The sequence below is a fragment of the Callithrix jacchus genome, chromosome 2 (genome assembly GCF_049354715.1).
Source record: "Callithrix jacchus isolate 240 chromosome 2, calJac240_pri, whole genome shotgun sequence".
Taxonomy (NCBI): domain Eukaryota; kingdom Metazoa; phylum Chordata; class Mammalia; order Primates; family Cebidae; genus Callithrix; species Callithrix jacchus.
In genome coordinates this window covers 117,239,656-117,265,059 of record NC_133503.1, presented here as the reverse complement: position 1 = coordinate 117,265,059, position 25,404 = coordinate 117,239,656, and the positions used below count along the sequence as shown (strand labels likewise).

The following is a 25,404-nucleotide window of genomic DNA, read 5'->3' as shown; positions in this document are numbered from 1 at the left end:
TCAGATTCAGGAGGCTTTGGGGTGTGTACCAAAGATCTTAAGGGGATTGGATAGATCATCAAATCACTGGAATGCACTCTATTCTAAATTCAACTTTGAAATCACTTCTTGGAATTGCATTAAATAGGCATACCCTCAAACGTACTATATACAAACGTATATAATTGGGTAAGTACTAGATGTGTTCAGACTGTAGCAGAATAAATTGGTAGAGTGTTTTACTGAGTTAGCACATAGCTTATTAAAGCCTGGTGCCTGACACATCACCAGCAGTGTCACCATCTCCAGGGTCCAGTGTGATCAAGGAGCTAAAACCACAAGTTTCTGAAACCAACAAAGAGTCAAAGATCTTTGAGATCTAGCAGGAGGCAAATTTGTCCTTGGGCACTATTGAATCAAGCTGAAGAAGGGCCCCAGGGGATGTGTTTATCACTATTACAGTGTTCTTTTAACATGGAGCCCCTGACCCAATAGACAAGCAATATGGAGCTCTAGAAAATCATGTGGTCTTCCTGGCCAGGAAAGTAGTCTTTGTCCCAATAACTAACATCAACAGCACAATATTCATCACATAGTAGTGACTGATATACAAAAGAGGCTTTTCTTTGTGGTGAAAAAAAAAATCTGCTTTTTCCCCCTGTTCAAATGTGTGGGATTTTATAGCACAGTGCTAGACCAGCTCAATACCTGATTGAAATAACCCAAGAGGAGGATACAGAGTGAAGGCTGAATTCAGAATGCTCTGTGAAAGTACATCTGTTTTATATGAGACACACAATCTGTCTCATTCCAACCTGCATTTCTGGGTCACTTGAGACATTTAAACTGCACTTATAATTAACAGCTATTTTTAAACAGTGAAAAAATAGAGCACTGGTAAGGTACAAAAGCATTAAAATTGCCCCAGTTTCGCTTTTCAATAGGACACACCACCGCAATATGCTTCAAGATCAAAGAGAGCTCAGAAAGAGAGAGAGAGAGAGAGAAAGAGAGAGACAGGCCGATCAGTGGGGATAAATTGTTCCCATTATGGTGGTGTAAGAATAGAGTTCTTTCAATTGAAACAATTTAATAACCACATTCATTACATTGGTGTCCACTTGGTTTTATCTGAGCAGTTTTTGCATAACTGGGGAACAAGTTCAATTGAGCTTATTCTCTAGAAATTAAGATGTGCCGGGTTTGACATTCAGAAATTAGGCACTAATAGTCGACAAAGAGTTGTCTCGAGATTCCCCCTGGATATAGTGATATCTGCGTACCACTAATTATGTCAAATGCAAATGCATTCTCTAAAAGGTCTGCCCAAAATTTTCATGAGCTCATTTCAAGGTTGGTAAGGTTACATTAGGGTGATGATGGAATATCAGAGTCTCTTCTTTGGAACATGTTTATAGAATCACTTTGCAAACATCACTTATATAGGTATAGCGATGCCATCTGTAAACTTGTTTTTCCCTCAGCTATCACCAGAGGAAATCTTTTGGAGCACTCCTGATATTCTGTGAGATCAAATAGAATCATGGCAAACACAGGAACTGCCGATTTGACAAATAACAAGGGGATCATTCATTCAAAGGGGGAAAAAGTCACTAATTTCCCAGGATTGACTTCAGCTGTAGATATCTACATACTGGAAAAAGTGTCAGATTTTCTGCCAACCAGCTTTCCTGAGAATGGTTACATGTGCTGGTTCTCAACTGCACTATGGTACATAATGTGTCATTTGAAGAGCAGTTTATCCTAAAGTGCTATTTTAAAAAGATATTAGGAATGGAGCTGTAGAAATGCATATAGAAAAAGAAAAGGTAGGGTTTACATATGATGTATTGGATACACGCAATCCATTCCTGTCTGCTTCTCTCACTAGGAACTAAATCATGTACAGGAACATTCAAGAGACATTTCCCAGCATACACTAAACCCTTCTTTGTTTTCTTATTGCTGCCAAACAAGTGGAGAGTAAAGAATTGTTGAAGCATAGATTGGGTGGCAACTTCATAATAGCTGCACTTCTTCTTTCCTTCTTTTCTCCAGAAGACAAAGTGTAAAAACTGAGAAGTTACCCTGACTTCTACAAAAGCTTTTAAATAATAGTTTTTCCAGGAGCAACTGCACTTCTCTCACTAGACCATTTCCCCAGATGGGATTTGCAATATAAAACCACCACAGATTGGCTTATTGAGGAAAGGAGATAGACTTGTACAAATCACTGGAAAGATAAATAAGCTATAGAGATCAATAAATAAAAGCCGGACAGAAAAAAAAAATCAAACTCCGGCATTCCAGACCAATTAAGATGTTATTTACTGCCCATGTGATTGTAACTTCGATGCTCTCCTTCCTCGTTTTCACACCATAGGCATTTGTTTTGCTGAGAGAAAGATATATAACTGATGTGTAAATAGAAAATGATTTAGATAGATTTTATGTCCCATAAAACTGTTAATCTGTGCTCCACATTAAATATAAAGTACATTTTTTATTTAGACACTGCACTGGTATAATTAAAATAAAGTATGCTGGCTTTATTTTTTCAGTAAGTCATTTCCAACCATAGAGATCAAATAACAGTGCAACAGCAGCATGAAATGTGGTTATAATAGCCTGGGACCACATTTACTGAAACTAAAACATGGGAGATAATAGTGTGAAGGTACAAATTAAATGCAAATAAAACAGATTCCCTATTGTTGCTAATCCCTGGATTGGATTTCAGTGGGAAAATTTAGCTGTAATGTTTAACTTCTTTGTACAGCAATCATTGACATGTTTATCAGTTGCATTTTGAGATCATTGATAGAAACTCTCAACAAAGAATTTAAGGAGACTACCTGACCACCTTTCAGGAAGAAAATGGAAGTGGCCTGGGGCAAATCGAATAAAAATATACTCCCCAGACTGCCTCTGGGACATTTATGGCAGTTGGCAAACACTGATTGACTTGTTTCGTAATTGATATACATTTTTGTGGCAACCTACTTTCATTGCCCACCAGCAGCTTTTTTATTTCAGAGTTATGTCAACATGGCTTAGCAAGTACCCATTTTTGAGGGTGACTGCTCTGAAAACATCTCAAATTTTAACACAAGGGGACTTTACGGCAGGCTTGTGTTACAATTTCTGGTTTTCCTATGCTGTAATAAGCCCACATGCCATGGCAATAAAACTATGGCTGGTAAAATATAGATTTTTTTAACAATTGAAAAACATGATTTAAAGTGAACTTAGCAAAATCACCTTTTCTCTCAGCCCAGTTTCACTAGATCTTGCTACTAGTGTTTAAAATGGTCAGTGAGCAATTTGTTTCTTAGAATTTTCCAAGTGCACTGACATGAGTAGTCATTCTGATGAGATATGGCCCTTTTCTAAACAAGAAACTAACTCATGTTTTGATAAACCATCTCTTTCTAGTCTTTTATAAATTGGCATTTGTCTTATAACTCCATAATTTGCAGCTGTCTACTTTCAGGAAAGTTCTGGGCATGTTACACTCTGTCTTTTACATTTTGCAACTACAAATAACAGTAAGAGTGCATGCAAAACAAATACATAACTTTCTTCCTCACTTCCAAAAACTGTCAGGGACTATCAAAAAATTTCTGTAGTCCCTTCCTCACCTGGAAGACTTACAGTTCTCAAAAAGAATTAAGAGACACATTTACATAGGTTAATCAAAAACAAGGAGCACACAGGGACACCCAAGATGATGCACTGGGGTGCAGAAAGAAACTATTAGATCTTTTATTCTTTTATGCACTAAAAAGAAATGAAGCTTTACTAGCAGTAAAAATATAGAACTTAATGGTAGCATAACTTAGAAGAAAATGTACATATTTGGGGGTGCATACTGTAAATTTTTTAAGCATTTTTGTGCATAATTTTTATAGTTTGAAGACAATTGGCTTGGTGACTGCTATTAATCCTCCAAATATCGCTATAGAAGAGAATTTTCAGAGACTTTGTGTGGTAAGCAGACTAATGGTCCCACAGAAATGTTCATGTTCTAATCTCCAGAATCTGTGACTATGATATTTGGCACAGTAAAAGGGACTTTGCAGATGTAATTTAGGGTGTGGACCTTGAGATGGGGCAATTATCCTAGATTTTTTCAGGTGGTCTCAATCTAACTACCTGAGTCCTTAAAAGTGAAAAACAATTTCCAGCTGTACTGAGAGAGTGACAGATGTGGTGATGGAAGAGGGTCAGATAGATGCCATGTGAGAATAATTCTTCTTTTAGTTTTGAAGATGGAGGAAGGGGCCACAAGCCAAGGGAAGGCAGGTGGGCTCTAGAAGCTAAGACAAGGAAACAGATCTGCCCAGGAGCCTCCAGAAGTAATGCAGCTCTGTTGACAAGTGATTTGGCCCAGTGAGACCTCTGACCTACAGACCTCTAAGAAAATAAATTTGTGTTGTTTTAAGCCATTAAATTTGTGGTAATTTGTTATGGCGGCCATAGGAAACGAGTACATTCCATCTGCCCTAATTCTGAGTGCTGGAGTATTAGGAAAAATTCAAGTACACCACCAGATAGATTCAAGTTGTAGTCATTGAAACATTTTTGCTCAACACCTCCTGATTTCACATTATTAGAGGAACAAATAGCAGCAAAATATGACATTGATAAGTTGACTATATTGTATTTACAAAATTGGAAATAAACTAGGAACAAGCTCTCTGGTCAAGAAGTCTACAGACATGATCTTTGCCCATTACCTGAACATTATTTGCAATGCCAGCAAAATTTTTAAAAAAAGAGTGAAAAACCTGATTTGGGATATGTTGCATTTGCCCCAAATCTAAGGCACTTTGAGAATTTTAAAACTCATTCCTTAATATCTGAACTTCAGAAGGTAAAATTTCCAGGAATGACAGTATCGTGCTGGAAACATTAATGTGCCAGCATGAAATAATATCATTCTGTAGGAGGTAATAAAGGCATGAATTATGTCAAATTGTATTTGGTTCATGGATGTTACTATGCTTCTTATGGGCAGATACAGCTAACAGGCAGTAGAAACACCTGCCCGTCTCCCTCAGAAAATTAAAGTCGTGTGCACAAACATCAGCCTGAGAAATTAGAGGACTGTTTGTGGCAAACTGAAAATGTGCAGTGTTTTAGATATATCTCCTAAGGATAAGGAATATCTCTAGTTACAGCAGAACATAAATTTTCTCCTGGTCCTCATTGTAGAAAGAACCATTAAGCATGTGGTGGCTTCTACTCCTGTTAGGTAATATAATATGCTAAATGAATTTCCTGCTATGCTATATAGTGCCGCCATTATGGACTCTAGCCATTAATTGGTTTGGGGTCATTGGCCATCTCTGCTAATGTGAGGAAGCTACTCTTAAGTAAAATGTACAATGGCATCTCTCATTGAAATGGGCCAGTTTCAAATGATATGCATCATTATGCACGTGTAATGTACATGTGTACAGGTTTTCCTGTGTTTATTCATTAGGGGAAGAAAACCGTCAATTTTGTAAAGTTTAAAGAAAGTATTTACAGGTGCCATTGTGTGCCAAAGTTGTTGAAAAGTTTGAGAAAAATGTGGCACAAAGAAAATGCAAAACTCTATGAGCCTCATTGTGATTTAACCCTTTTGGAGCCAAAGCACTAACAGGGAAAAGCTGCCTCTCTCTTCTTCGGCAGATGCATATAGATGACACCACAAACAGAACCATTGCTCCTGCTACAACCTCGAAAATAATGTGCTCAGTTAATCTACACAACGTAGTCATCCTCTCCAAAAGTAATTCACTTCTTTAAAAACTGGAAGGAAAATAAATATGGTGCAGTAAAATTGTTGAGTAGAGGAATCTATCTGGACATTTCACAAAACATTTCATTATGCTGACAATTCCCAGAAGTACTCTCAAGAGTGCTTTAAGCTGAGGATTACTGCTCTGGAGCTGATGGACTTTTTTTGTAGCCCCTTTAAAAGGCAGTGAACCGTTTTTCTATTTTATTTAAATAATGCCCCTTAAAATGGATTTTTAGAGGTATAATAACTCCTTAAGAGTCAGTTATGCTAAACAGTTTCTCTTGATAGAAATGTTGTAAAACTCGTTAACTGCACAATTTCAGATGCCGGCTTGGTGAACACTAACTGACATGTGAATGACCAGAGTTTGTAAAATAAATTGCAATAGTTGTTGTATCACACAGCTAGCATTGCACAAGCTGGAGGCCACGAGGGGCTCCAACCTGACAGAAAATTACTTCAAGATGAATGAAAAGTGCTTGTTTCTCTTTATTAGTTTTTAGAGAACAATGAAAATGTGGAATTGTTTACAGAGAGCTGATTAAATGTGGTCAGTGGGGCCACGACCCTATTGCTAACTGTTGGCCTCCCCCTCCTCCTGGCCCCCAACCTACATACTCACACACCACACCACTGCAAGCACCCTCCTCACCCCGCCCCCACCCGCAGCCCCCTGCCACATGCATCTTCTTATAGGCTATTATGGCTGCACATCTGTGTGTGAAATGTGCTCATTCTGACATTCCACTGCTGCTTGGTGCTGCAGAGGCCTTTGTTAAGTAAAACACTGTTGTCAAGCCTAACAAGCAGGTCCTGCAATTTGCTGGACACTGTAGCAGAGAATAGCCCACGATGGATGGCTTCAGCCTCAGACAATGCTCAGTTCCATATTGGAATACATGCATATTTGTTTCATTGTGCAGCACTACAAAAACTCAGGACATTTTGGTTTTCTTAAGACTTTGATTTTGTAAAATATTAAGTTCCTTGTCTTAGACTATCCCAGAATAGCCTGTTTGCTGTATTTACTTAGGATAACTACTATCTTATGGCTAAAGGAAAAGGGCATGAAGTGCTTTAATTGGTCATTTGTGGCTTAAAATCCATTTATGTTTGACCAGAAAGCACAGCAGAGGAAAGGCACTAGCTACCACCTTACCTGACGGACTTGTGTATTAATACTTAAAGGGGTGGTCAAAACCAGGGCATTTAGGAGGATGTTGTGTAGAAGGATTCTCACTACATTATTTCCACAAAGTAAACAGACCTTGAGGGAAAGAAATATGAGAACTCATTAATAAGCATATGTCAAGCACAGAGAAACTAGTCTTTTTACCAGACCAAGCTAAATGAATTAGATCCAAAAGATGTTTTGGTAAACAAAAAAATTAAGGAAAAGCAAATCACTACCATTCAGCTCAACAAACAGCCTTCCATGACCCACAACCTACCTTGCTCCTAACCTCTCCCTTATGCACTTACACACACACGCTGGAAAAATCAGCAGTAACAGGGAGCAGTTCAAATGCTATTTGTGGCATCCCAACACAATACATAGCACACACCCCAAATGTGCAAGTAGGATTCTCTCTCGATTTGTGCAGAACATGCATTCTGAGCCTATTATGTGTATAAACAATGGCATATGTAATTACCTTTCTAGGGTGGCAATTATTCCTCAGAATCAACAATCAGAGTTAAAGCATGTTCCCCCAAAAGACATTTGGGGATCAATTCTGGGTCAATTATGTCAGGCTTTATCATATGGTGTCAGGCCATGTTAAAAAAAAGTAAGTTGAAAAAAAAAAAAAGCTGTGTAAGGTAAAGGCCAGTGGTTTGACTCAAATTGGTTTGTTTCCAACTTTGCTTTCTCCCAGTTGCTCTGCCCTTCCTCCATTCTCAAAACAACTGTGATTTGCTGGGTTTTATTTGTTAGACAGTTTGCTGTTCAGGAATATTAAATGCAGTAAATCTGGACTACGTAAAGATTTTATCTACTCTACCCTACACACACACACACACGCCAGGCACTGGGACTTTCTCCTAGGATATGGCACAGAGTAGGGATGTAATCATTCAGGCTTTGGGTCTAAGAGGTCTGGATTTGGAGTTCCACAGCTTAAGCAAGATACATACCTCCACAGCTCATAGGGCCTACTTCAAATTGTTATTGTGAGATTTAAAAGAGATAATTGAGAGAATATATGTAAAGTTGTTTAGTATCTGACACACCATGAGTACCCTGTGAATACAGAGATTGCTATTCTACTGACAGATGGGCCGGTGCATGAGAAGTGGAGCAGCCCCTCCAAAAGCCTTGTCCATGCGTAGAGTGTGGGCCAGGGCCCAGGGCAGCAGAGTGGATGTTGGTACAAATAACAGGGCTGAAATGGCAAATCCAAGATACCAAATAAGAGGCCAGGGGACTAGACTATATAAAAATATCCAGTTTAGTGCTCGCTTCGGCAGCACATATACTAAAAAAAATCCAGTTTATTTGGATTAATTCTAAGTAGATTGATTATAAACTACCAACCCCTAAATAGCACCAATAAAGGTACTATTCCATTAGCAAGACTATGCTAGGCACCAGGAATATACAGATGGACCCTCCAAGAAATCTTCCAGAACAGGAAATAAATACAGTTTCTTATAACACAAGTTAATAACTAAGACTTCTTGGAAGATACTTCATGCAAACTGAAAGCGGCATAACAAATATCCTGTATCGCAACCAGGAGTTTGGGGATGAGACGATTCAGCCTGTTATAGATGAATCATATCATTAAAGTTACCAGTCCAATTAGAGCTATTCTTTACTGAGGAACAAACAATATTTTTTTAGAAATTAAATTAAAAGGGATAATATGATAATTCCTATCACATTATTTATGGAGCAATATAATCCCTCATTCAAAGAACACTTTAAATCCAGTTTATACAGAGCAACATTGTTTATTTAATAAGATGGAAGTAGCACTTACACAATGCATTTCTCAGGCAGCACACAGTACTATTGGCAGTACGTATTGGCAGCTTAATTAAGAAGTCTGTTGATGATGTTAAGAAAAAAGCTGACACATTTTCAATTCAGATGGACACTCCTCAAGACAAAGATGTGTCTATTGTTGGCTCATACATACCAAAATGTGTCACAGACACTACATAAAATGTCTGGTGTCTACAGTTATATCAGTGTCTTTACACTGGGAAAATCATGACACACTTATACTCATCAAAAATAAATTTTTGGAAAAACTGAACAGTCATTTAACTTATGGAACACAAAGGACAATACAATGAATACTGAAATAATTACTTAACCAAATTTTCATAGAGCCATTGCCCAGATGGGTTTTGTTCCATCCCTGTCCTATCTTGGGTCTCTGGGTACCAGCACCCACGTTTGACCAAATCTTCCTCTTCTTCATGCTAATAACTCACTCAGAATGGCAGGCGCCTAGGACACGGGTCCTCAAGCTGTGGACCAGTATGTAGGAGTTCATGGCCTGCTAGGAACCAGGCCGCACAGCAAGAGGTGGGCCAGTAAGCATTGCCACCTGAACTCTGCCTCCTGTCAGGTCGGTGGCAGCCTTAGATTCTCACAGCAATGCGAACCCTACTGTGAACTGCACATGTGAGGGATCTAGGCTGTGCACTTATGAGAACCTAACTAATGCCTGATGAGCTGAGGTGGAAGAGTTTCACCCCACAACCATCCCCCACACCATCAGTGGAAAAATTGTCTTTCAGGAAACTGGTCCCTGGTGCCAAGAAGGTTGGGGACCACTGCCCTAGGAGGCATGGAAGGTAGTGGACTACAGAGACAACAGGTAAAATTCACCTCCCCACTCCCCAAGAAATCCACAAACAATATATTTTTCCAACAGACTATCTATACCTAAGAGGAGAAAATAGAATTTAATGCAAATTAACTCAAACTATAATGTATTAATATCTCTAAAGTCTACTAAATATTTATGGAATCAATAAAATGGATCTTATCAGAAGTCCAACAAAAAAAAGGGATTAAAATGTCCTGAGTTGCCCATGTTAGAAGTTTTGGGGGTTTTGTTTTGTTTTGTTTTTATTACAGAGACAAAACACTTACAGAATATACTTTTCCACTCATTTATTTCTTGTCTTATGGATACACCTAATCAACAGCAGAAGAAAAAAAAAATGTATCCTGAAACTAACTCTAAATTCATTGAAGACAGGCTCCACACCTTTGTTGCCCTCATTTTCTTCCCCTATTTTGTGCAGTGGTTCACACATAGTAAGTACTGAATTAAGTTGAAAGGCAATGCATGTTTTAATTCACATTAATTTGGAGGGGTTGCACTGATTTAAGGAGCAGCTGAGATAAAAAGGCTAGCTTCGATCTTTTCTGATTTCTAGCTAGTGTGGTACACCGTATTGCAAACTGCCTCTGCTGAACCACTGATGTCCGCTGTGGCATTCTAAATGTCTTGATTTGTTTCCACTTTTGCTGAAGGTAACAAGATGCTTCTCCAGTGGTTATCTTTCCAACAAGAAAATGTGCAAGGTGATTTGAAGCAGGTTCTCAGTGGCTATCTGTCCCAGTCCTAGAGGCAGTGTATCTGTGGACAAATTGAAACCAATTATTAATCCAGGCCTTTCTGAGAACTTTTCAAAAGTACAAAGGTTAGCCTTTAACTGATCACTAAAATGTTATTTAGCTCAACATTTCAAAAACACAACCAGGATCTCTTAGGGTAGTGATACTGTCTAAAGCTTTACCTCCCTACTTTAAATAACGATTTTGAAATCTGTCTCACCCTCAGGCACAGATCCAAGCCTAAGGAAATCAGAAATATCACATACCTGCATATTTGGAAAAGAAATTTTCCCTATCAGGTAAGGATTCTGCATTTTCATTCCTTGCCTTTATAAGTAGGAAAAGCTCCATTCGAGGTCCCAAGCCTTACCCCTTTGTGAATTGTAAAGTCCCTGTCTGTGTCCCATCCTGTGGTACCATATGGAGGGCTGGGAAACAACAGCTGCAGATAGAGAAGTGTGCTGTGAAGCAATCAGCCGGGCAGAAGCACACTCTCTTCAGCAGAGGCTCTGAACCAGCCAGGTGGGTCAAAGACAGAGGCATACACAAACACTTGAAACATCAGCTAGGTAACAAGGGCCCCATGAGAACACTATGGAAGAATCCAGTCATACCTTGTGTATTAGTTACATCATCATGGACCAGAAAAGAGAGGCATCTTTACAAGAACTATTTCGACTCATTCACATGTTCAGGGGCTGCTTTCTCTTTGAATTGTCTTACTGCAGACCCTGCCTCCACCACCCCTCCTTGCTAAGGCCCTCTTCCCCTCAGCCTGGAATCAGATGGCCTCCTAGCTAGGCCTACACCACCTCTGCCATGGTCTCAATTCCTTCCCAGTGATGCTACCTCCTCTGGGCCTCCACTGCAATTATTCATTCTGGGCTCCCTCTGAGCTTGGACCCCTGACATCTAAACTTAAAAGGCCCACACTTCTGTAACCTTCAACCCATCCTCATCACAGCAGGCCACAGAGAAGCAACTTCAGCCCAGCAGATGGTGAGACTGGAATTCTATAGCTGACCACAAATGCATTCAGTTGCACTAACTTTACACTCCTTATTCATTTCTCCCTGTTTTCCTAGCTCCAAACACGTTGGCTCAATCCTCACAGCTGGAGTCTGCCCTGACTGAATTTTCTGTTTCCTACAATGCCTTATGCCTTGCCCTGAACTAAAAATCTACTTGACTAGGGCTCTTACAAAATTATTCTCTAGATTCCATTCCAGGCCCCCAGCTGCAGGCTGGGATCCAGCTGTGATCAGACTGCCTCCTTCCATGATACCACCCCTCCTGACTCAAAATCTCACCTGACATCTACAATTCTAGTGGCCCAAACCTCCTGCTAAATTAATTCTCCTCAGGTACCAACGCCTTCCCTGAACCAGTCCCAAGATCATCACATCCACTTGGTCACTAAGGATTGGGCTGCTGGCTTACCCTAGTGAAACCAGGTTCCCAGTCCCTAATACACCTAATCTTGGCTTCCTCCTGTTTCCTGGAAACCTATGCTGCTGAGACCCTTCATAGGAAGCTCCTCTGCCCAGCCTAGACAAATTATAGCACTATACATATGAACATCCAGTCAGTTATTAATTTATTTTTACCTCATTCCATTATTAATGGCCTCTCCCATAGCCTAACCCCTGCCTGATTTTTGACATCTCCCAGTTTCTTATTTCACATTATTTTCTAGTCTCCAGCATGAAGTCTCTGCTTCAAGCACACAGGTCTACTAACCTCTAAGCTCATTCTGAATCTCTGTTCACATTCTCTTTTCTGCCTTCTTAATTAGCTCCTTTTCATCCCTTCGCCTAACACTTGTGACACAATCTAAAAAGTCTTCCCCAAGAAACAAATCCACATGAATTTATCCCTTATCTGGATTCCTTCAGAATAATCAATATCATACAGTTTAGCACTTGATTTTAACTAAATGTTTGGTATACATTACCTTCCCCAAAAGACTGTGCTAGTCCTTTGAGAAGTGGGATAAAGGTCACGTCTTATATTTATTATGCTTTCTCCAAAGTGCCTGGTGCTGATCTCTAGAAGGAAAAGGAGAGGAAAGTTCCACCCCATCTTCTCCTTACCTCTACCCAATCCCATCCCCAAGAGGAAAAGACACAAAGTGACTGAATCAAGTTATCCAACTCAGTTAAACTTTTTCTTTTTTTGTTTTGTTTTGTTTTTTTTGAAACAGAGTCTTTCTCTGTCTCCCAGGCTGGAGTGCAGTGTCACAATCTCAGCTTACTGCAATCTCCGCCTCTCGGGTTCAAGCAATTCTCCTGCCCCAGCCTCCCAAGTAGCTAACTTTTTCTAAGTGGGAGAAGCTTTTTGTATACCAGGAGAAAATGTTAAAGCTTTAATTTCTGTGGGCTCTCACCTCTTTGGGGTTTCTCTCTTTAAGGTTCTCACTCTCTTTGGAATGCTTTTTTCTACTGTCACATGGCCAGTGTGATAAAACTGGACTGAAACTGCCTCTGAGCTGAGCTCAACAGAGACTGCTTTAGCTTTGGAGTAGGAGGGCCGGGGCCCAGGAAGCATAAGAACATATGTGTATATATTAAACGCTTGAGGTGTAGCCTATGCTAATCTCCTCTGAGTACCTGTGGCCACAAGAAACACGTAGGCAAGGATCTGAATGCAATTAGTATCTAAATATCTTCTCAATGAAAAATGTACTGATTTTTCTATAGTAAACGTCTAAATTACATCAGAATAGACCAAGAATTATGAGAAAACTTGAAATTCTGGGTCAGTGTTATTTATAATTCATGCATTGAGTACATCCCTCATTCAAAACCTTAGTTTTATTTATTTATTTATTTATTTTTATTCATTTGTTTTGAGACGGAGTTTCGCTCTTGTTACCCAGGCTGGAGTGCATTGGCGCGATCTTGGCTAACTGCAACCTCCGCCTCCTGGGTTCAGGCAATTCTCCTGCCTCAGGCTCCTGAGTAGCTGGGATTACAGGCACATGCCACCGTGCCCAGCTAATTTTTTTTTTTTTGTATTTTTAGTAGAGATGGGGTTTCACCATGTTGACCAGGATGGTCTCGATCTCTTGACCTCGTGATCCACCCGCCTTGGCCTCCCAAAGTGCTGGGATTACAGGCTTGAGAATTTTATTTTTATAAAACCTTAGAGGCATTTCTCTAAGAACACACTTCTTACAACATAGATCTCGCAGTCCAAGATCTTTATGAGAGTTCGGATGCAAGCAAGACAAATCCTGGGGGTTTTGTAAGCCTTCTTGCCAACGATTAAAGCCAGTAGACTTCTACCATAAAATGTTTCACTGGCTCTTACAGATGACCACAGTCCACTGCATAATCATTTAATATTCATGATGTATCACATATTTTGAATATTTAAATATACCACACTACATACATATACATATAACCTTATTTGAAAAGAACTGGATAATGGATTTAGGCATACCCCAAAGTGTTAAGGTCTTTCGTCACTTGGACAAGTCTGTGAGGAAAAGTCCACTTTGAAACAATATTTTTGTTAGCATGTGACTCAGAATGACAACTGTCTAATACCCACTGTCTACTTCTTTTTATTGATAGAATCCTTGAATTTTAAGGCATGAATGGCCACAAAAAACTATATTTTCAGGCCCTCCTTGTAGCTAGGTATGGCTGATGGGATGTGAGTAGAAACCAGGAATACCTGTGATTTAAACTCTTAATACTAATACATGTGGCTCAGTCACTTCTGTGACTGAGGTGAGAACATGCTTGTAGAAGAGAAGTCTGTGGCTTGGTGAGTATGCATGGCCAGCAGTCTCCAATCTGTGCAGGTATTAATGTGTCAGGGCTGAGTGTTCTAGGATTTCTCTAGAGGCTGGCAAGAGCTCCTGAAGCAGTTGTCATTTCTGTCTCACCAGTATATCAGGGTTGGAGAAGTCTAAGCCTTAGGACCCAGTTTCCTTTCTACCTGGTATTTTCCTGCCAGAATACCATGGGCTGTAACTTGCTTTGAGTTGGAAGCAGTTTGCATGTACACTTGTAAATTTATTCATCCTTTTAATTTATACAAGGTTTCTTTTGCACACAATTCTCAATTCTTTAAGCAATGACAACAAATTTTGGTTTTCTATTGTTACGTGAGAACATCAGGCCACAGCAACATGCTATTGTGTAAGGAAAAATAAACTGTTGCAGTTAAAAAAAAAAAAAGAGTGAGAAGTACAACCTCCAGGGAATGCCCTTAAAGAGAACGCTTATACATCTTCCGACATTAATGAGGCCAAACTCCAAGGTTAACAGAGGTATCACACAGAAGTTTACATCACCCTGACTCAACAATCCAAACATAAGAAACCAGAATGGCTAAACAGCTTTGTTGTGTCAAGGAGCTCCTTCTTTCTTAAGCCACTATACTTTGGGATCTCTTAACCAGAATATAGGTTAGGTTGCTTTAACAAAAATGTCACTTTATAGCTGACCTATCTCGGACAAATTACTTAAATTCTATAAACTACTTATTCTTTTGTCTGTATCTACTTCACAGGGTTGTCATCAGCAACATGAGACTGTGTCTTTTTGCGGGGAACTGGGTGGTGGTCTCATATCCCCAGCTTCTAGCACAGTACCTGCATATAGTAAGCATTCAATAAATACTAAGCTATTACTGCTGATCTTACTCATATGCCAGATCTAGACAAATAATGCCGGACCTTAACAACTAACCAGTCAGTATTTCTTTTCTTTTCTTTCTTTCTTTTTTTTTTTTTTTTTTGAGATGGAGTTTCGCTCTTGTTACCCATGCTGGAGTGCAATGGCACGATCTCGGCTCACCGTCACCTCCGCCTCCTGGGCTCAGGCAATTCTCCTGCCTCAGCCTCCTGAGTAGCTGGGATTACAGGCACACGCCACCATGCCCAGCTAATTTTTTTTTTTTATTCTTAGCAGAGACAGGGTTTCACCACGTTGACCAGGATGGTCTTGATCTCTTGACCTCATGATCCAGTCAGTATTTCTAATAAAGATCTGATATAATATAAATAATCAACATGGTATGCATTAGAATGATCACATTTTCTGACCTAAATCTTAGAAAACATGGTCTGACAAAAGATATTTTCTGACTTGTGAATTTATTTTTATGAAAACCCTTATATGTAGAACCACTGGTCATCAAATTAATGAACTGACTTAACTTTTTTAAATGATCCACTTGAATCGGGCAGTACTGGAAAGCCAAAGGCACACTGCCCCAAGAGTACTGGTTGTGTCCCTGCCAGTTATTATTGCGAGCTTCCACTGTTCATGTATATACTGTAGAAAAGCCTGATTTTTATAACACATTTATGATTGTGAATTTATATTGTAATAGTACAGATTCTCAAGAAAAATGATTCTTCCGTTTTCTTAAAGGAAGATGGGCACTTTCTTTGCTTCTACAAAAATAGCATGGATGAGAGTTTTCAGGAAAACACATTTCTCGTATTGAAGAGCACTTAATAAACACACACCTGGCTGCTTTCATTTCACCACAAGTGGTGCCCATTTGCCAGTCATCGAAGTAATTCAGTCTGCTCTGTTGAGGTGATGGATTCTACAAACTGTATAAGGCTGTCATTAAGGGGAGAACAGATTATAGTCTCTATGCAGGACATTACAGTACTTATATTTCTCACTCATACAGCTTATGAAACATAGGAGAAACAAGAAGATGAAAATCAAGTTGAACATGGACTTAATGCCTTTCTCTCCCAATGAATGGAATGAGCTGGTCACACTTTTTACTACTTATATATAAAGTTCTATTTCCTTCTAGTTAATATAAAAAGCTTTGATAAAGGACACAAAGATTATGCACAAAATTCATTATGCAGTAATTTAAGTCTAACTTGAGGCCTTTGTGCCTCCACTTTTAAAATATTATTCTTTTCCCCATACTATTTATACAGCCATTTTTGCTTCTCTATAATTTTTACTTACCTACTTACAATTCTCATCTAGAATGGAGATTATATCTAGAGTAAAATTCATTAATTTGGGTGAATTGAAAAAGACAAGCCTGAATGAATGAAAAGTCTAAAGTATGAACAGTTATCAAAAAGATCATGATAACAGCAACAGCTGACATTTGGGAGTTTATTACATAAAAATCACTGAGCTTTTTACCTTACATGCATTATCTCATTTAATCCTCAAGCAGTCCTGGAGCAGGTATTATTACCCCCTTTTTACAAATTGGAAAACAGACTTTAAGAGATGTTAACTTTCCTCAGGTCACATAGCTATTAAAAGGTAGAGCTACTTCCAAACTTGCAGTTTTCTGACTCCAAAGCTCGTGCTCTTTACAGCCACACCAAACTGCTAGGTTTTTCCTTCAATCAATAATAATAATAATAAAAGTAATACCTCAGAGGAGGTTAACTAAACTATAAAGTGCCAAGGAACCCTGGTTTAGTAAACAAAAAAAATATTAATACATATTTAAAATTAGCTCACCACTTATTTTAGGTAATACTTACCTGCCATTTATGAAGTAACTACTTCACACAAGGCATTTCTATACATTAAAACTGACTCTCACAACCACCTCATAAAGCAGATAACTATCTCCATTTTACAGATGGAGGAAATACTCAGTGAAGCTAAGGTCACATAACTAGTAAATGGCCTAGTGTTTGCACTATGCGACACTACTTCATTACCTCTCTTATAAGGTCTTTCTCTAAAGTGCTGGAAAAGTCTGCTTTTTAAAGTGCCATCCCCCTGCAATTTTATTTATACTATTTATTAGCTCAGCGAAGCTTTAGTTCAGAGACAATGCAAAGGTAAACTTTAACCCAGGCCCCAACCTCATTTTCATAAATTCCAAATTTAGTGAGGTCCATGTTAATGGGTTTTACTGTATATGGAAAAGAGTTTAATAGTCACTTAGCACTGCTCTATCCATTAATAAATCTAAAAAGCCACACAAAGGTGAAGGAAGGAAGAACAGTGACCTCAAAACTAAAACAGATAAGGAGTGCCTATAGTTTGTACTCCCGCAGAAAAGTCAGAATATTAAACAGCCAATACATAACAACAAATTCAGTCTTACAAGTTTATATGTTCATTCATCAATTAAAGAAAATTAACCTAATCAGATGCTCATATTAAGGAATGCAGCCATAGCAAATCAGCAATCATAATTAAAAGTCCATTTCAAATCTCTTTGGTGTGCAGTGGAATGATCTAACAGCGAGGCTGCCTGGCTCTTTCCACTGTGTTGTGTAAAATGTGCACAGTATGTAGTCATCCCTAGCTGTTGAACATGTTCATCTTTGCTACTCATGCTGCACTTGTTTCTGACGCAGATATGCTTCTATGTGCACACTGAGTGGGAAACATGTAAAAGATTTGACAGTGAAAAAAGCACATGTCTGCAACACTGTTCCCACCAGGCCTACAGCCAGTTCCATAATATATGGGAGTTTTTTCCCCCTTGTAGGTCATCACCATACTGAAAATATTCTAAAAAAATCCTACATGCTTCAGAGGAGGCCACCTGAAGCACTCAGTATCCCACAACTCTGTCAAGTTGCATCATGCTTTTTTCTTTTCTTTAGGCCAGCTTGTGAAAGAGCTATCACATGCCTCTCTGCAAGGCACACAGCCTTGGGACACAAGCAAAGTAATCCAGGTAAAGGATAGCCAACTATTCTTTAGGCCTGATGCACTGTGGAATGGGTGTCAGAAGCAGATTTCGGGTCCCTTATAGTCTGGCCAGACTCTCAATAGGTCATCTATCATTTCTTTTATAATTGATTTTGATTTCAAGTCACTGGAAAGCATTACTGAAAAAGAATATGGAGTCTTACTCTTTGGAGTATTCAATGTCATAGCAAGAAAAAAATCTTCTTAGGTGTGTTAGATAAATTGAGCATTCTCAGAATCCTTCCCAACCTATGAGTTCCTCATTATTATTAATCAAATATCTAGCAGTCTACTTCTAGGAATCTATCTTACAGAAATAGCAGCACAAGTTCACAAAAACAAAAACATTACCATGTTCACTACAGTGTTATTTGCAATAGCAAAAGTATTAAATGACCTAAATAGCCAACAGTTGAAGTATGATTCATCATGGACCATCCATGCTCCGGAACACCGTGCAGCCATTAAAAATAACATAGTATGCCTCTATATACCGGCATGAAGCTATGTTCAGAGAAAAAAGGATGGACAAAATGTATAGTGTGATACCATATTTGGAAAAAATACAACTGTGTATATACACAAATATATGTGTATAAAGAGAAATTATATGAAAAGAAATATATCTGTCTTAGAGATATATAAGTATAAATACATAGTTATGTGTATTTCTGTTATGTGATATTCAATTAAAAACATTTCTATTGCCGGGCACAGTGGCATGCACCTGCAGTCCCAGGTACTCAGGAGGCTGAGGCAAGAGGATCACTTGAGCCCAGGAGTTTGAAGCGATAGTGTGCAAAGACAGTGCCTGTGAATAACCACTGCACTCCAGCCTAGGCAATACAGCAAGACTCTATCCTTAAAAAAAGTTTCTATTACATACTTATATAAACATATATTTGCATATGCATAGAAAAATCAGAAAGGATATACATTAATAGTGGTCACTTCTGGAAAGTGCGTTGGGAAAGACAAAAATTTAACTTTTTACTTGTACAGATATGTGTTGAGGTTTCTAAAGGACTCTGCAAAATTGACACTTTCCTTTCCTAGGTTCTGAGCAAGTTAAAAAAATACAAAAATAAAACAGATGGCGAACCAGAATATAACCTTTATTACTGACTGCAACCAAGGTAGAGGAGGTAGCTTGGTCTGAAATTCAAAACACATCTGGCTACACTGGCCCCTGCCTGTGATCCTAGCACTTTGGAAAGCCGAGGCAGGTGGATCACTTGAAGTCATGTGTTCAAGACCAGCCTGACCAACAGGGGAAGTTCCATCTCTACTAAAAACACAAAAAGTAGCCAGGTGTGGTGGCACACGCCTGTAATCCCAGCTATTTGGAAGGCTGAGGCGCAGATCAAGTGAACCTGAGAGGCGGAGGTTGCAGTGAGCCAAGATTGTGCCACTGCACTCCAGCCTGGGCAACAGAACAAAACTCTCTCTCATATATTAAAAAAAAAAAAAAAAGAATTACATAATCTTGGCAGGCCAGGACAGCAAAAGCTGGGATGAGCCCCCAGCCTCAGGGAAAAAATGTATGCTCTTGATAGGCAGGCCCTTCCCCAGATAGAACGAGCATGGCCGGCAGTAAGCTGAGCTAGCCCACTTATTCACCCCAAATTTACCAATTAAGTAAGTCACTCCCCTATAGGGCAGAGTGAGAAAAGCAGATCAAGTAGGAGTATTATCTTTGTCTGAGAAAGTAGTTTTAGCACATCTGGGGTGGTTGAATCCAGACTGCAAAGGGTTAAAGAGTAAATGGTGAAAAGGCAGAGGCTACAGAGTAGACAAGTCAAGAAGAATTGAAAGAAAGGAGGCTGGGAGCAGGAAATTTAAAAAAAAATATTTTAAAGGAAGAGGCCAACAAAATGTCAAAGGTGGAAAATTGAAGAGACAAAATAATTTACAGGGAGAGTCTAAACATAGTGATGGAATCATGGACATAAGTGAATGTGGCCACCTCTTACTGAGACATGAACAAAAGGGAAGGAAGAAAAGTTGAGTTCTTATCACAGGACCAATTCTGTAAAAAGAAGGATAGATCCTCAAGCTAAATCCAGAAAACAAAAAATAAACTTGCAGACTGTCAAAGAGCTGGCTGTGCTGCAGTCATGATAAAACTCAGCAGAATCAAGACCTACTTGTAAATGTTTTATCAAACTGGGAAAAGTACAAGAAATAAGTGATGTATTATTTGTAACACTGCTTAGATTAGTATTGATATGTACATACTCTCCATATTATCCAAAATCATGCATCATGACATCGGTCGACATGCTCCTTTGTCCATGGGAACCTTAAGGAATAAAGTTTTTCATAAGAAACTCTGAGTGATTTCAGCTTGACTGGCTCTGGGTAATTTTTCTTTGCAATTCTGGCTACCATTCTACCATATGCCCCAAATCACAATGCAGGATAAAGTAAAATCAAACAGACCAAGGATTGGTGGGAAGAGTCCTATTCTACAAGTCTGGCTCCATACTTCTAACTGATAGAGACTGAAATGTCTGCACTGGAAACGTTTCTGTATTTCCACTGATCTATGTTCATACCATGGTTTCCACAGCATCAGAAGTTTCAGTAAGAAAAGGCTTCTTCTGGTAAACAGATTCCTTTGGGTAAAAAAAAAAAAAAAAAAAAAAAAGAAAGAGGGAAAGGCTTCGTATTTTTCAACAGCCCCCTTGATATTCTTTATCAGGTTTTAAGGTTATGTTCCAAGTCTCTATTCTTCAATGTGATTTAGCTTTACAACCAGCTGCCCCCACTTCACTAGCAGTTTTTGACGTCATCCAGACTTTGCAAAATGTGTGCTACAGCCCCTACTCGGGCTTCTCAGCTGCTGTGGAAGTTATACTGCATTTGGTTAAGTGTGGAGGCTGGCACCAGAGAGGATCCATGATGGTGATTATCATGCAAATCAGCCTCCTGCAAGTCAAGCTCCTCCGTGGAGGCCTTCCAGCTCTGCTTCCCCCAGGGCCGCTCCATTGTCCCCAGCATAAAGCTAACCATCTTCGCTGCAGACACTAGACGTCGCTGAGATTGGTTCTCCTGACAGAGATTAGCGGGCAGCAATGAATCTTTCACGTGGGGTAGAAATATGATTTTATTTAAGAAAATAACCATACATAATTGGGCTTCTGTCACTTTAAATTTTAATGGTGAGAGTAATATGGAGGCTTCTGGAACTTTAAATTACGGCTTTCAGAAGCTTCACACTGAATCTTTCAATTATTCTCTGTAAGTACTTTCTCAAAGCATGTGCCACCATGACATTGATATCACAATTCAAATCTAAATTCAAAACTGACTGCAAGGCTATGAGCTATGTGCTGGCGTGCATGCTGCCTCATTTTATCTTTGAACATCTGACGAGGCGAATCAAGAGGCGTTCTCCCGGAGCCCAGCCAGCTGTTTGCCAAATATTCAAATGCCCTGACATGCAGAAGAGCCTTTCAGATTTCCCCACATCAAAATTAGCAACGACCCCCTATTCTTCCCATTAGCTTCTGGCTCACCTACATCCTTTCACGCAGGCCCGCCTGACTCACTCAGCTAAGTGCTTGCTCTCGCTCACCTCTCAGGTTCCCCGACTCCAGCAATTGGATCTGGTGTGTGCTGCAGAATGGCAGCCAGTTCAGACAAAACCATGGGGGAGAGTTTTCAAGTCAGTGTTTCCTTGAAGTGGATCTGAAAGAGTGGCTGAGCTGATATTTGCAGTAGTAGGAAGGCAGAGAGCAAAGACAGCATGCAGGTTTTACTTACAATACATTCATTAGGCCGGAACAAAAACTGAAATTGGAAAGACAGTAGCCAGGGAAAAGTGAAAAGGCTTTCCTTTTCCTTTTATTTTGGTGTCAACTTCCTTGTTATATATCCATTTTATCATTTTTAATATTTTTATCTTCATATTAAAACAAGTGGAAAGGCACCTTTTTCTTTATAGGTCTGGCTTTAGACTGCTTCAATTATTTTTAAATGTGTCCCCCTACCTCAGTAAACATAGCACCACATTTACAACTGTAAATAACTAATCCAGCTGCACATTGGTTAATCTACAATGAAAAACAACCCTTCTTTCACATTTTAAAGGTCCTGGAACAATTTTCCTCAGCTGGATGACTTAGAACAGAGGCTGTGAACAGCACCTGGGGAGTTTAGAATGGGAAAGGGACTAAGGTGCCAAGTGTCAAGACAACAGCCCCTACCCCAGTGGCTGGCAAAATTTCCTGAAGCTGGACATCAAAACCCCAGGACAGCTGGGTGAGGGGTTCCTTCATTCCTTCCGGATAAGCTGGGTCTTTACTTGTTCATTTCCTATAATGTGTTTATACTTGGACAGAAGGGGCACAGCAGGAATGCTTTCAGGGCACATTTAGGGGGAAGCCACTCTCACAGGAATTGTGAATACCAGATGTCAAACGAACCTGTGCTGCTGAGAATTCTCTGAGCGGTATGCAAGGGGCACCATTTCTCGTCTGAGGAAACTCTGCTGTCCTGATCCAGGGCCTTTCCCTAGCTGCAGGCGAAGGCAGATAGAAATCCTTTCATTTTTATAATAATAATAAAAGAAGCTGCTACTGTGAGCCTAAAATTGCCTAAGAACTAGATAGGCTGATGGCATTCCAGTTCTGCCAGTAAAGTCTATTCATTCTCTCAACCCAAAACAGCTTAAGTAACTCGCCTCGGGAAACCATGGGTGGCAGAGGCAGGATGACCACACGTGGAATGGCCATAAACAGACATCAGTCAACACCCTTGCCCCAGCATTATTTCCTGAATACAGGCTCAAACATTGCTTTGCACTGGGATCAGGATTACGGTGCCCAAGTAGGCACTCTTCTAAGCCACTGACCACGGACAGAGAAAATTTTTTAAATCCACATTGATTTCCAAGTCCAAAGTAGTACAATTACAAATATTGTCTTAGTTTAATACTGAAGGCTTATACAGTATTTCAAATATAAAACAGTCCTACATAAATCATTCACTCAAACCTTTACTGTGCTCCTATCATATGCCAAGTACTCTACTTTCATGAGTCAGCACTGGCTAAAGAATAATGTCAATACTACTAGATGTCTCTGCAAAATTTAGCACTGTGGCTTACCTCTCCATCTTAAAGCTCTCTCTTTACTAATTCCTCTTCCTCAGTGCTTGTTGGTTCATTAAACCAACAAGGGGTGAGGAGCAGTATAGCAAAATCACCTGGGGGACATATTTTTCACACTGCACAGATCCCCTTCACTCCAATTTGAGAATCATTGCTTATATGAACCCCTCACTATTTCTAGCTGCAGTAAGTTACTTCTCTTAAGAGCTTGGGGATGAACAAAACAAAAGTTGAAGATCTCTGTACCAAATATTTTCTCTAGATGATGTCATCTACTCTCATGACTTCAAGTATGTACCAACTACATACTGATGACTTCAAAAATAATATTTTAAGGACAAATCCATATGTCCAAATGCCTAGTACACCTGTTTTCAACTGACCTACTATCACAAACTCTACAAGTGTAACATCATTATATTTTCTAATATATATAATTTTATAACTTACATCAAATTATAAATGGTATAACATATTTTTTTTCTTAATAGTATTAGTATTTCCTCTATGATCCAAAATAACTAGCCATATTTATAAACCTCCTTCACACTCCCCATTCTCACTCCACATAGATCAAATCTGTCACCAGGTCCTTTCTCTTCTTCCTTAGGAACACATTTCAAATGTATCTATCTACCATTTACCATATCCCACTTGGACCCCTACATCAGCCTCCTTATTCCTCCCTAGCAGCAGCCTTTGCACTTAAAACTACTCTCTACATGCTTCTGATTCCTACTGATTAAAGCAGGAAATTGTTGAATGCACTACTCATAATATACAGATGATTTCTGATAGCAAACAAACGAACTTCTTAAATACTCATATTTTAATAGGTTTCAAAAAACAGAATTAATACATCAAACTGGGTGTCAAGTTAATAAGTTTGCTTTAAAAATAAATTTCAGTATAAAACTCAGGCAATTTAAAGAAATATTAATCTATTCAGGTAGTGTGAGATGTTTTAAAAAAGATAAAAGCAGTACATGAATCAATGAAGTGGGGAAGCTTGGTACTAGAAAGCAGGTCTAAACTCCTTAATATGGTATCAGATATCTTAAACTCCTTGACATTCTCTTCATTTTCAGCTTCTCCCTCTTTCTATATTCTCTGTACTTTACATATAACTTCTGCGTATCAGCTTTGCTGCAAAACAAAACACCCCAAATTTACTAGCTAAAACAACATTTTACTTAGTTCCTAAGTCTGTGAATGGGCAGGGCAGTTTGTTCTGTTTGAGCTGGGACCCCAGAGAGATGAGGGAAATCTGGGCTAACTGATTTCCCCTGGACTCTCCCATGTGTTTGTGATCAAATGGTGGCTCAGCTGGTAATTAGATGATCTCACTCATATGTTTAGCAGTTCAATGACTGTCAGCAAGAACCTCAGTTCTTCTCTGAGTGGCCATTCATCCTGCAGCACAACAACCTGGGCTCACTGACATTACAGTCACAGGGTTCTAAGTGCAGAAGCCCCAGTGCATGAGTCTAAACTATTTGCTAATATCCACTGGTCAACGCAAGTCATATGATCAACCCCAGATTCAGAATAGAGAGAGACTCCACCTCACCCCCACCCTTTTTTTTTTTTTTTTTTTTTTTTTGAGACGGAGTCTCACTCTGTTGCCCAGACTTGGAGTGCAGTGGTGCAATCTTGACTCGCTTCAATGTCCACTTCCTGGTTCAAGCAAGTCTCCTACCTCAGCCTCTTGAGTAGCTGGGATTACAGGTGCACACCACCCCGTTTGGCCAATGTTTTTGTATTTTTAATAGAGATAGGGTTTCACCATGTTGGCAAGACTGGTCTTGAACTCCTGACCTCAGGCAATCTGCCTCCCTCAACTCCACCTCTTTTTTTTTTTTTTTTTTTTTTTTTTGAGACGGAGTTTCGCTCTTGTTACCCAGGCTGGAGTGCAATGGCGCAATCTCAGCTCACCGCAACCTCCGCCCCCTGGGTTCAGGCAATTCTCCTGCCTCAGCCTCCTGAGTAGCTGGGATTACAGGCACGCGCCACCGTGCCCAGCTAATTTTTTGTAATTTTTAGTAGAGACGGGGTTTCACCATGTTGACCAGGATGGTCTCGATCTGTTGACCTCGTGATCCACCCGCCTCGGCCTCCCAAAGTGCTGGGATTACAGGCATCAGCCACTACACCTGGCCCACCTTATCTAATTTGAAGTGCACCAGACAGGGCAATGCTCCTATCCAAAAGCATTTTTTCCTGTGGGACTGGCACAAAGCCTGAACTTCCAGCATAGTTTATTCAA

At 39.5% G+C, this 25,404-nt stretch overlaps 1 protein-coding gene across 16 annotated transcripts in view; it reads right to left on the bottom strand.

Moving 5' to 3' along the window:
* Positions 1 to 8,705: 8,705 nt before the first annotated feature.
* LOC128931458 (uncharacterized) overlaps positions 8,706 to 25,404 on the bottom strand; it is a 177,498-nt gene continuing 160,799 nt past the window's right edge. For 12 of the 16 annotated variants that reach the window (XR_013532238.1, XM_078365197.1, XM_078365192.1 and 9 more), the window contains one exon: positions 8,706 to 10,374. The gene's annotated coding sequence lies outside the window, so the exon portion shown is untranslated. Of the gene's footprint in view, positions 10,375 to 12,306; positions 12,401 to 15,843; positions 15,944 to 25,404 lie in introns of all 16 variants that reach the window. The other 4 variants (XM_078365193.1, XM_078365205.1, XM_078365195.1 and 1 more) reach the window with 3 other exon arrangements.